Source organism: Podarcis bocagei (genome assembly GCF_964188305.1).
Source record: "Podarcis bocagei genome assembly, chromosome: 15".
NCBI lineage: Eukaryota > Metazoa > Chordata > Lepidosauria > Squamata > Lacertidae > Podarcis > Podarcis bocagei.
This window is the reverse complement of record NC_138141.1, coordinates 29,150,585-29,167,899: the sequence shown is the minus strand read 5'-3', so window position 1 is coordinate 29,167,899 and position 17,315 is coordinate 29,150,585. Positions and strand designations below refer to the sequence as shown.

Below are 17,315 nucleotides of genomic sequence, written 5' to 3'. Positions count from 1 at the left end.
AAGCGACATTGTAAGCGATTTCTGCTGGGACACTGCTTCAGACTGCAGTATTCCAATAGGTCCAGGAAAACCATATAAATATTCGTAATAAAATAAATAACCATGCTGCTCAAATTTGCCAGTATGCAATTTAATCCCACCCACCCACCCACCCTGAAAATAGCGGCAGTTCAGAAGCACCCTTTGTATGCCATAAAAGGATGACAAAGAAGGTTTGGGTTTCATGAGGACAGGTAGCTTGAAAACGACCCAGGGCTTGCTTGCTTGCTTTATTTATTTATTTATTTGAGACAAACTAACAGGAAGGATTCGAAACTGGTGGGACCAGAAATTCACCGAAGACTGGAGTAAATTTACGGATTATTTGAAATAATCCGTAAATTTACGGATTATTATTTGCAATTTACGGATTATTACGATTGAAGACATTTGTAGGTTTACAAGAAGTTCTGTGAGGAATAAGATAAGAAATATTGTAAAAATGTAGAAGGAGAGATGATATGTTAAAAGATGTAAAGGCAATATTAAGTTAGGAAATGCATAAGAAGTGATTAAGACGGAGGATTATCAGAGGTGCTGATGGAAGTCCAATAAGATTGTATTTGTGATAAACTGTGTGGTATGTTTTATAATTTTATATGATAAAAACCAATAAAAATATATATTTATTTGAAACTCGCCTTTTACCATCTCGGAAAACATGGCTATACTGGTATATTTTTAGTGCTGTTCTATGGAGAAAAAGCTTTGGGCCAAGGAGAATGTCAAGGTTACAGAGACCAGAGTTGAACGGAGAAGGAAGGGGGTGCAAACGTGAAATGCTGGAGGTTGCTCCTTCCACGCAGGGGGGCTTAGGCAGTTGTTGAGTGCAATTCTCCAAGGGTTAGCTCAACGTAATGCCCCCAAAGCTCCGGGGCTTAACCAATGGCACCAGAGCTCAAATCAGAGACTTTACATCTACATGTGCTTTAATTTCCTAATTATTCTCAGTGACAATTGGATTACTTGTATTCTCGCTGATAATGAACATTCTTTCTCTGAAAGAGCATGGAAGGGAGAGAATGGGTCACGGCAGGGGCAGTGTTAGGGGGTGGCACAGGGAACCCAAGACCCAGGGCTTGGTGGGAGGCTCTGCTGGGGCACTGGATCTCCTCCCCCTTTGCCCTCCCTTAATTTTTCTTGGGAGGCGGCGGTAGTTTTGCGAACAGGATGGGTGATAAGTGCATTGCAAATCGCCGGTCACCTGACATCTTAATCTTCCCATAGGCATCTCTCTCTCTCTACATTAGTCATGGGCCTATATCCTTTGTCCTTTAAGTACCTGGCAATGCTCTGGTTCACGGGGAAGGATTGATTTTGGATGGAAAGGTTTTAAAAAAACAACCTGAGGATATTATCAGCGTGGGATATACTAATTTATAAGAACATAAGGGGAGCATGGCTGCTGGGTCAGGCCAATGGTCTATCTTGCCCAACGTCCTGTTCTCACAGTGGCCAACCAGATGGCTGGGGAAACCCCTAAGCAAGACCCAAGAGCCCTCTCCCCTGCTGTGGTTTATAGAATTCTGCACTGCTGTCTCCGGCTGTGGGGGCAGAGCATAGCCATGGTGGCTTGTGGCCATGGATAGCCCTCTCCTGCTCCATGAAGAATTGCCAATCCTCTTTTAAAGTTGGTGGCCATCAATGGCTCCTCTGGGAGCGAGTTCCATAGTTTAACTATGGGCTGTGTGAAGAAGGGTGTTCTTTTCTCTGCCCTGAATCTTCAGGGTTGGGGAACCTCTGAGCCGGGGGACAGATCCTTGTTCTCCTCACTAAAAAAAATATCTCTCCTGCATACACTTTCCCCACACTTAGAATAATTTAATTGTAGAGTTGGAAGGGACCACGAGGGCCATTGAGTCCACCCACCTAGAATGCAGGAATATTTTGCCCAATGTGGGGCTCAAACCCACTATCCTGAGACTAAGTCTCTCCTGCTCTATCCACCCCTTACTGGCCCTTGTGTGCTTTCTCCTGGCTGGAATGCAGCCTTGAACTCCAATAATGCTTCTTGCTTGCCTTGAGATGTGTGTGTGTGTGTGTGTGTGTGTGTGCGTGTGTGTGTAGAGATTAAAAGGTAAAGGGACCCCTGACCATTAGGTCCAGTCACGGACGACTCTGGGGTTGTGGCACTCATCTCGCTTTACAGGCTGAGGGAGCCGGCGTACAGCTTCTGGGTCATGTGGCCAGCATGACTAAGCCACTTCTGGCGAACCAGAGCAGCACATGGAAACGCCGTTTACCTTCCCGCCTGAGCGGTACCTATTTATCTACTTGCACTTTGACATGCTTTCGAACTGCTAGGTTGGCAGGAGCAGGGACTGAGCAACGGGAGCTCACCCTGTCGCGGGGATTCGAACCGCCAACCTTCTGATCAGCAAGTCCTAGGCTCTGTGGTTTAACCCACAGCACCACCTGTGTCCCTGTGTGTAGAGATTAAAGGTAAAAGGTACCCCTGCCCATCAGGGCCAGTCGTGACCGACTCTAGGGTTGCGCGCTCATTTCGCTCAAGAGGCTGGGAGCCGGCGCTGTCTGAAGACACTTCCGGGTCACGTGGCCAGCATGACTAAGCTGCATCTGGCAAGCCAGCACCAGTGCCGCACACGGAAACGCCGTTTACCTTCCCGCTAGAAAGCGGTCCCTATTTATCTACTTGCACTTAGGGGTGCTTTCGAACTGCTAGGTAGGCAGGAGCTGGGACTGAACGATGGGAGCTCACCCCGCCGTGGGGATTCGAACCACCGACCTTTCGATCGGCAGGTCCTAGGCTCTGTGGTTTAACCCACAGCGCCACCCGCATGTAGAGATTCACCCACTGTTAAAAGCCAAATCAATATTCATTGCTCCTCCTACTTTTGCCTCCAGCCCCACCCATCTGAAGGTCCACAGGTTCACTATCACTACTGTAGGAACATAGAAGAGCCTTCCTGGGTCAGGTCCATCTCGTCCCACATCTTGTTCCTCACAGTGTCCCACTAGATGCCCCCAAGGAAAAGCCCAGAAGAAGGACATGAGCACGGCTGCTGTTCTGCTGGTGTTCTCCAATGGCTGGTGCTTAGAGGCCTGGTGCCTCATCCAGGAGGTGGTAGATCGCCATTGTAGCTGGTAGCCACTGATAGTCTCATCCTCCATGCCTAATGTCCCTTTCTAAAATGGTGGCTATCACCACATTCTGTAACGGCCAATTCCATAGTTTCAACTCTACACCAGATCCTCTTAAGAAAGCGGGAGACTTTGTGGGGAGTGGGAGAGCTAGAGAAGAGATGCTCACAGGTGCTGGGATCTGGGAGTCCACCCATGCGCTCAGAAGTTGCCTTGGAGGGTTTCTCTTGCTTCAACTCCCTCTTGCAACAGCAGAGCCCATCCAGCCTGTCTCTGGTACAAATTGATTTGCAAATTAAGATGCCTGTCTAGAAACCAGTTATGAAGACTGATGTCCGATGGTTTTGGTGAGCCTCTCACCGACAGAAGTGGTGGCAGACTGTCAAAGCTGCTTAAGCTCCTGGGATGACACCTGCTCACACTCTATGAATAGACGCCTTGTGGAAAGCTAGTGCCGGGCAGGTGTCTCGGCGGATATTAGAGACCTAGACGCTGATCCCTGGAGCCTGCAGAATGAGCCATTACAAAGCAAATGGAGTCTTTGGGCTGATAGTGCAATGAGAACAGCAGCCCCCCATGTCTTGCTCTGGGAGATCTAGATGCCCTGTGCTGGATGCAATGCTGGGTGCAGTACACGTTCCCACATACCTTCTAGTGACTGCGCACATCCCTAGCTTCACCATTATGAGCAACCCAGCCTTTTTGGGAAGAAAAGGGTCTGCCTTTCCCTTCGAGGGTGCCTCCAGCCCATACCAGGAAACATAAGTTTGCACAACCCAAGTGGATTAAAATGCCCTGCCACCCCAGGACAACAAATCCATTGTAAAAAAGAAACTGACTAGGCAGGCGCAGGCATGGCCAAACTTGGCTCTCCAGCTGTTTGGGGACTACAACTCCCATCATCCCTAGCTAACAGGAGCAATGGTGAGGGATGATGGGAATTGTAGTCCCAAAACAGCTGGAGAGCCAAGCTTGGCCATGCCTGGACTAGGGCTACATTGACACCACACATTTAAAGCACTGCAATACCACTTTAAACAGTCACAGCTTCTCCCAAAGAATTCTGGGAGCTGTAGTTTCTTAAGGGTGTTGAGAGTTGTTTTGAGACACCATTCATTTCCCAGAGCTGCAATTCCCAGAATTCCTTGGAAAGAGGGAACCCACAACCAGCACAGGATTTAAGCCTGCCTACTGCCCATTTGATGACACCAAGCAAGAAGTTTCCCACTTCTGCATCAGGGTGTTGAGTCTATAAGTCAAGCGCAGTCTCCAGTTTGGAGAAACAAACTCTAGTTTGGTTTCCCTTCTACACCATTAATTTGGGGCAGTGTGTTTCATGATCTCATCATGACTCCGTTTAGTGAGCCACAAACTGAGCCTGATAATGCCAATCTCCACGTCTTCCAATGAAAGGCTTAATTAATTCCCTGACTCCAGAGCAAGAGTTACGTTCTTTCTGACTCACCGTCAGTCATGCAGTTTTTCAAGGTGTCAATTAGTGTAATTAGATTTCCCTAATGAATGCTGATTTATGGGATGTGCTGCTCAGTTTTCCATTTTCTGATGCGATAAGGACTAAAAACCTGCATAGCAAGCAGGTGGCCCGATTTGGATCTCACTCACCTCAAGTTTAAAAACCACAAGAAGTCAGACTTAGTCCTATTACGTAGGCAGAGCGGGCAAAATCCAAGCAGTGTCAATGAGGTGCTTTCAGAATGGGTTGCCAGTTTTCTACTGCAGAGCCCAGCCCAGTGGAAGCTCCTTCAAGGCCCATCCATTGATGGCAAGGAGAAAGTTAAGGAAGTAGTTGAAGTCATCCTATTGAAGTTAACACACACTCTCTCCTTTCAATCATTTTGATTCAATGCATGGAAGGTGCAGTGTTAAGATGGTGGACTCTTGGAAGGTGGTGGACTCTCCTTCGTTGGAGGTTTTTAAACAGACGTTGGATGGCCACCTGTCAGGGGTTCTTGAGCTGAGATTCCTGCATTGTAGAGGGTTATACTTCATGATCCTTGGGGTCCTTGGGGTCCTTTTCAACCCTGTGAGTCTATGGTTTCCCATCCTTCCTCTACCTTCTGATCAGCAAGCCCTAGGCTCTGTGGTTTAACCCACAGTGCCACCCGCGTCCCTTCAAGATCTGCTACCTAACAATAAACAAGCCTGAAGATGCAAGGGATTGAACCACAGACCTTTTACATGCAAAGCTATTGCTCTTCTCTCTGTGTACTCATTCTGCTACTCATATAAACTGATCCGCATCCTCTGTCTTCAGAACAGGTGGGGTTGGGAGTCCTGTTTCTGGTGCAAGATCAGGTTCATTATGGGAGACTCTGGAAGTTTCTTGTTTGGTAGAATCAAGCTTTGCTCTTGCCTGAGGGGTGAGCTCCCGTTGCTCGGTCCCTGCTCCTGGCAACCTAGCAGTTCAAAAGCACATCAATGTGCAAGTAGCTAAATAGGTACCACTCCGGCGGGAAGGTAAACGGCATTTCCGTGTGCTGCTCTGGTTCGCCAGAAGTGGCTTAGTCATGCTGGCCACATGACCCGGAAGCTGTCTGCAGACAAACGCTGGCTCCCTCGGCCAATAAAGCGAGATGAGCGCCGCAACCCCATAGTCGTCCATGACTGGACCTAATGGTCAGGGGTCGCTTTACCTTTTACCAACATCCACAACCTACTGCAAACATAAACATAAATACATTTTGAAAGGGTAACTCTCCTGCTCTTGAAATAATGGCCTGTATGGAAACCTATGAAACTTTCCCAGGCATGTCTGGGGATATCAGTGACTCTCCCTGGAAATTTCTGCATTAACAACCTGTGTTCTGCTACCGAGGCCTTTCTAGAATCCAAGACATCACCCTGCCCTACCAGATCATTAGCACTACGTCATTATATTTAATTAGTCAATCAATTAATGCTTGGCATTTGCATGCCACTTGCTGGCCACACTCTCAGGGTGGCTCAATATTAATGTGTGAGCAACGCAGTGTCTACTCAGAATTCATCCTATCTGAACCCTTCAGGACTTACTCTGAGGTAGGGATGGGGGAGGAATTCAATTCCATTCACATTAAAAGCTGAATCCATCAAATTCACACTTTCAGTAACAGCATGAGAGCTGAGCCGTCCTTCAATATTTGCACTTACCTGAACTTTGCAATGAAGTTCTCCAGCTTAGCACTGTTTGTGAAAATGCATATAATATTGGGGTGAAATATGCATTCAAAGGAATATATGGGTGGAAACAATATGTAAGAATTCATTATATTAGGGGGAAATCCTTGCAAAAATGTGCACATTGTTCAAAACTACGTATGATTCCCAGCATCCTTAGCAAACTACAGTTCCCAGGATTCTTTCATGCTTTGAAGGTGTGGTGTGAATGTGACCTAATCCCCTTTGCAAGCTTTTTTCTCCTTTGCAATTTCAATGCAGCCCCTTGTAGAACTCAGCAGGGACCAGGATGGGGACAAACCTGGAATTAGTTGGCTCTGCCTGCCATTGGCTCTTCTGCCACCTACTGCTGACCTCCTGCATTACACCCCACCATTCCTCATGAGCACCAGCCACCATGGGTTGCTGGGACACAACAGCTGGAGAGAGATCCTGCACTCCTATCCTGCTTGTGGGCTTCCCAAAGGCATTTTGTTGGCCACTGTGGGCTTCCACCTCTGAATCCTGCCCAGATATTACTTGGGGTGCCAAAAAACTGCACGAAATTGGACATGCTAGAACTGTAAACACTGACAAACTTGGACCTATTTAGAGAGGTGGTTACAGGGTGGTGCACATTTTCCAAAGGGTGTTGCAGGGGAGCTGCTGCATATTCCTGACTAGGCGCCAAGAAAGGGCAGTTTCCTTTTTGGCAGGTGCAAATTAGATTTTTTTTTCCCCCTCGCACCGTGAAAGAGGTAAGGAGTTACAGCAAGAAAAACAAACAAGAACGCAAATGCTTTCATAGAGATTTGGAAATTAGGCTGTACAAAGAGGATCTGTTGTCAAGGATAAACGTGACTGCCACATCAGTCCTAAGTGTGAACAGTATTGGCTAAGAAAGGTATTTTCATGAACAACTTAACGTAAGATAGCACAGATTGCTCTTTGTTTCCCTTTCCCACTGGCACTCAACATCTTGCTTAAGGTGTGGAGCAAATAGAGCTGTTGATTCTGCAACAATCAGAACCCTGGAGGCTACCAAGCCCAGCCATGTCCACAGTCTTTGGCCAGGAGTGGGGTTGTTGAGCTCCAGCTTCCATCAAGCCCAGCCAGCAGGGATGAAGGGAGCTATAGCCCAAGAAAATCTGGAGGACCGCAGGTCAGCCATCGCTACCTTCGACCTTTAGACCTCCATAGGGGAATACACAAATCAAGACATAGGGTGAGGACATTGGTGACAGCAGCCACAGCAGGCCAAGGTATTCACCTGACTTTGCTGCTTGTATTTAATAATAATAATAATAATAATAATAATAATAATAATAATAATAATAATAATAATAATTTATACCCCAGCCACTCTGGGCAGCTTCCAACTGAATATTAAAACAACACAGCATCAGACATTAAAAACTTCCCTAAACAGGGCCACCTTCAGTTGTCTTTTAAAAGTAAAATAGTTGTTTATTGCCTTGACATCTGCTGGGAGGGCGTTCCACAGGGCAAGCACCACTACCGAGAAGGCCCTCTGCCTGGTTCCCTGTAACCTCACTTCTCGCAGCGAGGGAACTGACAGAAGGCCCTCGGCACTGGACCTCAGTGTCTGGGCTGAACGATGGGGGTGGAGATGCTCCTTCAGGTATACAGGACCGAGACCGTTTAGGGCTTTAAAGGTCAGCACCAACACTTTGAATTGTGCTCGGAAACGTACTTACGAGCAGATTTTGCTAAGCTGGTTACTGAATCACCCATTGGTCATGCTCTTCTCTGTTTCATGCACACTACCCACTTCTTTGTTTCTCCCACATCTTGTGTCCATCATGGATAGTGTGTGTAGGGTTCTCCTGCAGCTTTCCATCCTGGCAACCTGACCTGGACAGGCTTAGCCTCATGGACATTGCTTTATAGCTGGGGGAGGGAAACTGTGGTCCTCCAGATGTTGTTGGACAACAACATCCCTACCATCCCTGACTTTTATGGCTCAGAATCCATTTGGTCAGGCACATGAATTGGCCTTGCAAGTTCATATGCAATAAGATCAACTAGTCCAGCAGGCCGGTAGTTCACAAACATTCTATGAGTTGGAATATAACAATAAAACTGCTAGCATATGCTAAGCTAAGCGGAGTCGAGTATAGTTTCAAATTGGATGGTTGAGATTCCAGCATTGTGGGAGGTTGAACTAGATGACCCTTGATGGATAATCTTTGGCAGTGATTTTTTTCTGGGGGGGTGCAGAGGTGCGCATACCCCTAAATATTTTGTGAATATGTTTGGCCTCATTGAGGGGCAGTATTTCAATATGAGTAGGAAAATGAGAGTGCCCCTAAACATTTTTTAGGGGGGGGGAAGCACTGGTATGGCACCCTGAGTGAGGCCAAAATTTGGCACCCCAAATGAATCTTCTCAATGGTGGATCTTTTTAATTCTGCACCCTTTCGGCTTAGTGTCCTGGGTGTGGGCACCACCTGAACCGCCCTAAATCCGGCACTGCCCTCAGGGTCCCTTTCAACTCTACCATTCTGTGATTCTGTTTGCATTTTGGCTGAGGCACCTCTGTTTACTGAGGCATTCAAATAACAACATAGTGTCCTCCATGATTCTTTGAAGGAGTCAACGTATGCCAGGATTGTACCACTTTAGTGTGCAGGACAGGATGAGCAAATGCTTCAAAACACACACATGAAATGTGCATATATAGCAACTAGCAGGTCAGGGAAATGGCTAGGATAACAGACTTGCTAGTTTACTACCGTATTTTTCGCCCCATAGGGCGCACCGGCCCATAGGGCGCACCTAGTATTTTTGGGGGGAAATAAAGGGGGAAAAAATTATTTCCCCCCCAGGCACGGGGCTGGGGTGGGGGAAGCCTGAGCTTCCCTCGACCCCAGCCCCCAGAACAGGCTGCTATCCGCAAGCCTAGGGAGCCCGGCGGGAAGTCGCACCAGTCTCCCCAGTCTTGCGGATAGCTTCCTGAAGCCTGGAGAGCGAGAGGGGTCGGTGCGCACCGACCCCTCTCGCTCTCCAGGCTTCAGCGAAAGCCTGCATTCGCCCCATAGGACGCACACACATTTCCCCTTCATTTTTGGAGGGGAAAAGGTGCGTCCTATAGGGCAAAAAATACAGTAAGTGCAGGGATTATTGATTTATTGGTAGCATGTGACTGAACCAGGACTGACAACCTCATTGGGATATTCACCTCTCCTTCCTTCCTTCCTTCTTTCAGAGCAGACTTCTCTACCCCCTTCCCTCTCTCCACATATTGCGTTCCTGATGAAATGCTGGGGCTGCTTTTCACCAGACAAGGAGGCCTTTGGGTGATTCCAACAGCTGTAAGGGGGACTGAGCCCACATGGCAGATGTTTGCCATTCAAGCTGCTTCATCCCCCCTCCCCCCAATTCTTCCTGGCTGTTCTTGACTGACAGCTGGCGTGTGTTTCAAGCGACATAAACCATATTATTACACAGGCTTCTTAATATATATATATATCATTATTGAAACATTTTCCTGGACCCTTTCAGAGAACTCTGATCACGTCTGTGAGTTTTGCATGAGGCTGTGGCGTGTTCTTGACCAGTTTATTCTCCCAGTTCTGGGCAGCCAAAGCAGACTCCAAGCTGATGGTAGGAAGCTCTGGGACTGAATATTAAAATAAATGTTTGCTCCAGACCTGGACCCAGGGCACTTTCACAAAGAATGTCTCAATGCTTTGTTGAAGCCAAGGTCTCCTCTTGGTTAGCCTTATGCCAGATGTGCAAGAGCCTGCTGCAGTAACGCCGGGCAAGCACCTCTCTCCTTTATTGTTCCTTCTCAGATCCCATGGCTTGGCAACAGCATTAATGGCAGGGTTCAGACCTAAACCCCAGAAGTAAATAATGGCACAAAGGGTTCAAATCACTTCACAAACACAATATTGCAGAAGGTCTGTAAGATAAGGCAGTGCAGTTCCTGCAGATGTGAAACTGAGAGCATAGTGCAGCAGTTGCCAATGCGATGCCCTCCAGATGTTGTTGGATTTCAGCTCCCAACCATCCTGACCACTGACCATGCCGGCTGGTGCTAAAACAGCTGCAGTCTAACAACATCCCAAGGGTTTGCTAGCTAGGGATTTTGTGGCTAAGGTGAGCCGTGACCCAGGGATCACCTGACTCCTAGCTCATGCCAGCATTTCCCCACAAGACATCATCAAATTGCAGAGCTGGAAGGGACCACAAGGGTCATTTAGTCCAGCCCCTTGCGATGAAGGAATCATTTGCCCAAGGTTAGACTTGAACCCATGATCTTGAGATTAAGGACCATGCTCCACCAAGAAGCACGTTTCAGTGCTCAAAGCATTGGGAGTGGGGAGGTGGTGGTGAGGCACTTAATGCAATTCACAGTCCTCATTCCCCAAGGCTTTTCATTTCTAGGAAATTTGTGCCCTGCTCTTTATCCTTCTCAAAACAGCAGCTCAGGGATACCACAGAAGGTAACCCTCCTCCTCCGTAATTCCAGCCCTTGCTCACCTCAGATGCCCTCTTGCTTTTGGTGTGGTGTTTAGGTGTTGCCAAGGCTCCTAGGAGCCAATTCCTAGAGGCTGAGGTCCCTTTGCCCCCAATAAAATATTTGAGGGAGTGCCTCCCCCCAAGTTGATGAGCATAGCCATTCAAATGGTGCGTGTATGCCACATATTGTGATCGATTATGTGGGGTGGGGCTTACCTGCCCCTCCCCAATATTTTATTCAAGTTGGCACCCCTGCTAAGGCTGGAGGGAATGGGGGGGGGGAACAACTGAAAGGCACATCTCTCATTCAGAGCAAGTTTTGCCATTCTGTTCAAAGTCCAACTGAAGTCTCCAGTGTGAAAGCTGAAGTCGAAAGCTTGCCATATGTCCTCTTTTTCCAGGACGCGTTCTCTTTCTCTTGGGTAGAGTCGTCATCCATAGTTAAAAGTAGAAGTTGGCGAATGCATCCTCTATTTTGCTTTTCAAAATATGGCAACCCAACTTGCACATATGAGCATTTAGGGTTGTCTCCAAAGCTCAGAGCAGTCCATTTGAAATTAATGGCCATGATTCCCTTGGGTTAATTAATGTAAATGGGTTTAGCACTACTACTAGGGCCTGCCACCCCTGCTTCTGTGGCTCACCAAACCCTCTTAACCCCACTCCATGCCAAATCCCTCCCCCAGCCCCCCTCTGCTCCTTTCAGCTGAGAAAGGCCGAATGAGGTGCCTTGCCTAAGACTCCCTAAGTTCTATATTATTCACCTTAGAGGCAACATTTGAACCCGGGTCCTCGACATCAGTTATTGGGGCATTTCTATTGCCGCTGAGCATTCTGGTCAGTCATACTTTTGCAAGCGCATGTCACCCCCCCATCCCTGCCTTGAAACAAAAGGCACTTTGAAGACCCGAAAGGACCCTTAAGAATAAAATTGAAGAGGAACCCTGTGCCCAGCCTCTCATGGGCTGAGCCAGAGTCCAGCTATCAGCTTGAGGACCAGCCGGGCTTCGCCCCTTAAGCCTCTGAGGGAGCAGCAACCTCCGCTCCTTCGACGCGTCAGCCTAAAATCCTCCAGCCTTAAGACTCCACCGGACTCTTCGCCAGCTGCCGCCGCCTTTGCTAAAACGGATGTGCAGGCAGGGCTGAAATCCTCTTCTGAATTGGCCCTTCGCTTGTAACCTGACAAACGGCCGGCCGAGACTGGAGTCGATTTCACGCGCAAGAAACTCAGAGGGGGATCCCCGCGCACAGCGGGAACGCGCGCAGAAATGTTTCCACAACTCTTGTTATTCCGTCTCCGTTGAGAAGCGCCAAAGACGCTTCGTCTTCTCCCAGCTCAGCTGTTTCTGTTTCATTCTTAAAATCAGAGCAGCAACAACAGCTATTAATATTTTACTACAATAACAACATTTTTTTAATAAACTTGTCGCTGGGCGTGCGAACGCCCCCCACCCGTCGCGAAATTAAAAACAAAAGTCTAAATCATCTCTCGAAAACTGTCCGGTTTATTTTATTCATTATTATTCATTCTACACACCGCTTGATTGTAAACCAACAACAACAACTTCCAAGTGGTTTACAAAGAGAGAGCGAGAGAGATATAAAGCAATAAAATAAACACTAAGGAAAAATTAACAACAATTTAAAACTTTCGGAAAGTTAAAAGAACAATAGGTTAACAATAGATTAAAACTCGCATCGACTTCCTAAACATCTGGGGAGACACGTGGAGGTATCGCTTGGCCTTTTGTTAGGTCCCTACTTCCCTAAAATTCTTTGTATTTGCTGATGGCTCCCTTTGCGCCCTGGGAGTCAATAGGACTACGCCAGTGTAAATGGGAATATGCGCGCGCCTGTGTTTTCACTACGCTGGATTCGCATTGCCCAGACAGGCGAGTGTCCTTGGGCAGCAGACCCAGGAAAGGGAACTTCTCTTGCGCAGACACCTCTGGAATGAATTTCTACTTGGTCCAAATTTCAGGTTTTGTCTGGATGCTAGGACATTTCCGGTCCCAATTTTTTATTCCTGGAAATCAAGCTTGTGGGAAGACTGCAGCCCGGGTTTGTTCATGTTTAAAAACCTGGTCAGAGCTCCGAAGTATTTCAATGAACATTTTTTTGCGCGAACACTAATTAATATTTGCAGAAGTTTTCCATCTAGGACTTGCCCTTAGATGCAATCCTACCTTCGCGGTTCTCTTTGGTTGAACGCCAAAACCGGTTTTATGAAGGTCACCCTCATTTAAAAGAACAAAAGAAATAAAGAATAGATTAACTAATATAAAGGCAGGCTCCGTGTCAGGATCTCATCCGGCTTAATTTGGCGGGGGGGCGGGGAGGCTGCGCGGAACCGAAGTGCTATTTTCCCTCTTCTTTAATGAAAGTTTTTGGTGAGCAAAGGAAAAAATAGAAGACTAACGAACAAGTCTGGACTCTGGGGAGGGAGAGTTGCAGGAGAGGATGCTTTTCAGCCCCGGGCCCCGATCCTCGACTTACAAAGTGACACGGATGTCCAGAAAGCAGCCCTCCAAGGAAGCACGCTTGGGGAGAGAACAAAGCAATTCTCAATGGGTCTGCACCTAAGTAAAGCTTCTCAGGGAACACGCTTGGGATGAGAAGAAGGAACTTTTCGGGCCAGTACGATCTGGGCGCGTAAATTCGCCTCTCCTCACGTGCTTTCCCTGTGATCTCGGTGGCCTTTTGCGGGTGTTGTGCTCTGTGATGTTAGATGCGACACGTCGGGTGCTACTAGCCAACGTCAGTCCGACTCAGAGGAGACCCATGGAAATGACTGGGCAGTAATTTAACATTAAGGTTCCACTCAATTTCAAAGGGTCCGCTCTCTGAGTAAAAACTTCCTTGGCTGTCTGTCACCCGCTGGCTTTGGTTTGTGCGGGCGCGAGACAAGGGAGTCGGGACCAGATCCCCTTGGGATCCAGTGGGGCGTTCTGTGTCCTGGGGATGCCAGCTATGCATGGCACACACCTCCCTGGGAGTAAGCCCACTGAAGACAGTGGTACTTTTCTCAGAAGTAAGAGTTGGGTTTCACCTGTCCCCTTCCTTTCCTACCGGAGGTGGTGGTTGACTTCTGCTGGGTGACCCCCAACCCGCCCAGGTCCTTGCCAGTCCTCGCAACAGGGATCATCAGCATATCACAGGATCTCGCTTTATTACACGACAGGGTTTGATTTTTTTTATAAAGCTTTTGTTTTGCTTTTAAAAATAATTTGGATGTGGTGCATTTTAAATCCATATGCATCTATTATTATTATTATTACCCCCCATTTTTTTCATTGCAAGGAGCCATTATAAAATAATTTGGATGTGGTGCATTTTAAATCCATATGCATCTATTATTATTATTATTATTATTATTATTATTATTATTATTATTATTATTATTATTATTATTGCCCCCCATTTTTTTCCATTGCAAGGAGCTATTATAAACCAGCAGTGGTGACTATGGTTCCTTTTCCAGTTCCATGTCGCTGAATCCCAGCCCTGTCCCGAGCTGTTTCGATGCAACAGAATGGGACTTTGCTGATTTCCATGTGATAGTTCTGCATTTGTCGCGGAGCATGATGTTTTGACGCTCCTGGAGAGCCCAGTGGGGCCATTAAAAAATATGAAGGTAGATTCAGAAAAGGGGAGCGGAATTCACAGAGAAAAAAATATATGAGCGCAAAACTTCACAGTCGAAGAGGACATTATTGATTTATAGGAAAAAATAATCCATAGCGTTAGGAAATTTGTTATATTATAGTAGAGGACCCAAAGCTACCTATTTATGAGAAGAGCTCGAAATTGTTGCTGTGAATTTATAGGTCTCTGAGTACTATTTTACGCATGAAAACCCACGGAAGACAAAGAGAGTTTGATTCACCTGCAAAAGAAAAATTGCGATGGAGGCATAGATCTATATAGATCGATGGTGATATTACAACGGATATATTACGAACCACGTTATTCCTCACTTTTGCAGACACTGAAATGTTTGGGTTGCTATTGTGCGGTCAGCATAACTTTAGGAGAAAGGAAATTTAAAAATTAGCAACGTAGTCCTCTGGGATATATTCATTGCATTTAGGCGAACATGAATAACTTCCTGTCTCCCGGGGGCTCAGAGAGCTTTAAAGCAGCCCCCCAACCTATATCTATGCCCCCAACTCCCATTACATTCGTAGCCGAAGACTCTGCTCGCTTTCCTGGGTCTAACCCCCGCCCCCCGGATATAAGGGGGCTCACTTCCAGTTGCACATTAACATATCTTAAGAAGCAGTGCTGCAATCCTAAACGTGTCTACTCCGAAGTAAGTCCCCCTGGGTTCAGTGAAGCTTCCTCCCAGGGCATAGCTGTCAACTTTTCCCTTTTCTTGCGAGGAATCCTATTCGGAATAAGGGAATTTCCCTTTTAAAAAAGGGAAACGTTGACAGCTGTGTCCCAGGGAACTGCGTCTGGGATTGCAGCCTAAAGGACTTGGGGGAGGGGGGGGAGACCAAACGAGTCAAAAGGTCCCTTTCTGAGGCATCCAAGTGAAAAGTGATCTGGGGGCTCAGTCGATCCCATTCCTTCCCCGCCAACAAAACAGAGACGAGCGATAACATCCCCGATATTTTATTTGGGTGCTATTTGTTTCTTTACTTGTTCACTTTGCTTAAGCCGTTTTATTCGCTCCTTGCCTTGGAAAGTTTTACACAGGAAGGCAGGATCCAACTATTGTCAAATGCCTAAATTGTACAGGGCAGGTATCCTGAGCGTATCCGTTCGGGAGGAGCCGGCCTCGCTGTTTTCAGCGCAGTTTACTCGCGAGTAGGTGTGTCTGCGGCTGCAGGCGAAGATCGAGCACACACACTCCCGCCAGCACTGAAGGGCCTGACGCAGCGCAGACCGCAGCTCCAAAGGAAGGTTCGCAAGAGACGAAGAGCTTCGCGGGCCCGAAAGACTGCGAAAAACTCGGGCGAAGCGCCCCTGGCCCTGTCCGAGCCCGGCGAGGAAGGCGGATCCGGGCCGAGGTTGCTGGAATAATGCGCGCTTCTTGGGGGACACTTTGCATACGAGTTTTTGAAAGGTTTTATTTCGTTACTATTGGAGAAGTCTGCGTTGAAAACGCGCAGCCTGAGGGAAAGTACCTTGGCTCACAGAAATAGCTCTTCCAAAGAAGGGTGTGTGTGTGTGTGTGTGTGTGTGTGTGTGTGTGTGTGTGTGTGTGTGTGTGTGTGTGTGTAAAAACCAAAAACTACACATCTATAAGGCGCCAGGAGAAAACATTCCTCCGCAATCAGGCCTTCAGCCATTAATAATCTTTGGCTTTTTAATGGTTTTTCCCCCTTCTAATTTTGAACTGAGTTTATCTGGTTGTGTTTTATATTGTTAAATCTCTTTGAAATAGTGTCACACTACGCAAAGAAATATAATTAATAATAATGATATATTCAGTAATTAATGACAGTTCGCCTTGGCACAGAACGAGGCGTGGCACGATGGTGAAAGCAACTCGGAGAGCTGCAAGGGCCGCGATCCCCGGCAAAGAAGAAATGACAAGTCCTAAACATCAAGCGGACACCCAGAGAGAAGGAAAAGGCAGAGGCTCCGCGGCTGTGGTTTTTTGCTTTTCTATTTTACGCCGCGGATAGTTGCAAGGAAGCCTAGCGACGTCTGCAATTTTATCTTATTTTTTATAATTTTTCATTAGCGGGAAGTGCAAAAGATAACTTACAGCAGCACACTTTACAGCGTGCATAAAAATTTTATTTTTTGTTTTCCTACACTCTTCTTCTTTTTAGTGGCATCTGCAGAGGTGGGTGGATGGATTTAAAACAAATCAAACTGAGGCATCAAAGGCCCCGAGGAACAAAATCCCTGGGGGCGGGGGGAGAGAAGAGGCCAAGGAGTTTAAATAACAAGAAGAACAATAATTCCGAAGATGAAAATCGACAGCCTTTTTTTTTCTTGCCAACCGGCGAGCAGAATTGAAAGAGAGGAAAAAATGCAAGGGTCGCCACGTCTCGGGTTTGCTGCCGGTATTGGTTACTCCCCATCCCAAATAAATTGCGCCTTAGCGAGCCTCATTGACCGGGGGCAGATTCAGGGAGAAACGGATCTTGCGGCAAGCTGGATCTCCCTTGACTGGCTCCTTAGTTCTTCCCTGCTCTTAGAGGGCGGAAATCTCTTTTAGAGACTGAATCCCTCAGACACCACCGCAAAGGTGAGGGCAGCAGGACCTCAGATTCACCTCAGATCCAGCTGCTGGCTCTTTGTGATGTTTTTAGCGTTGGGTGTATCAACTCAGATCTAACAAAACCGACGTGAATATACTAAGAATGTTCTCAAAAGGATATATTATAACTTGGCAAAATCATGTCAGCACCGCAAGTACAATTCGATGGGCTCCGGAAAACCCTGCAAGCGACCCCGATCCAGGCCACAAGGAAGTGTTTTCCTGTCCCGAGCCCGCGCGCAAACTCCGGACGCTGCGTCGACTTTCCAAAGCAGGGAGCGATCGGATCGCAGCCGTGGTTGGAAGTCCC

At 47.3% G+C, this 17,315-nt stretch overlaps 1 long non-coding RNA gene across 1 annotated transcript in view; it reads left to right on the top strand.

The window, feature by feature from the left end:
* Positions 1-17,315, top strand: part of LOC308574686 — a 306,109-nt gene that overhangs the window by 242,366 nt on the left and 46,428 nt on the right. The gene's annotated exons all lie outside the window — the stretch shown is intronic.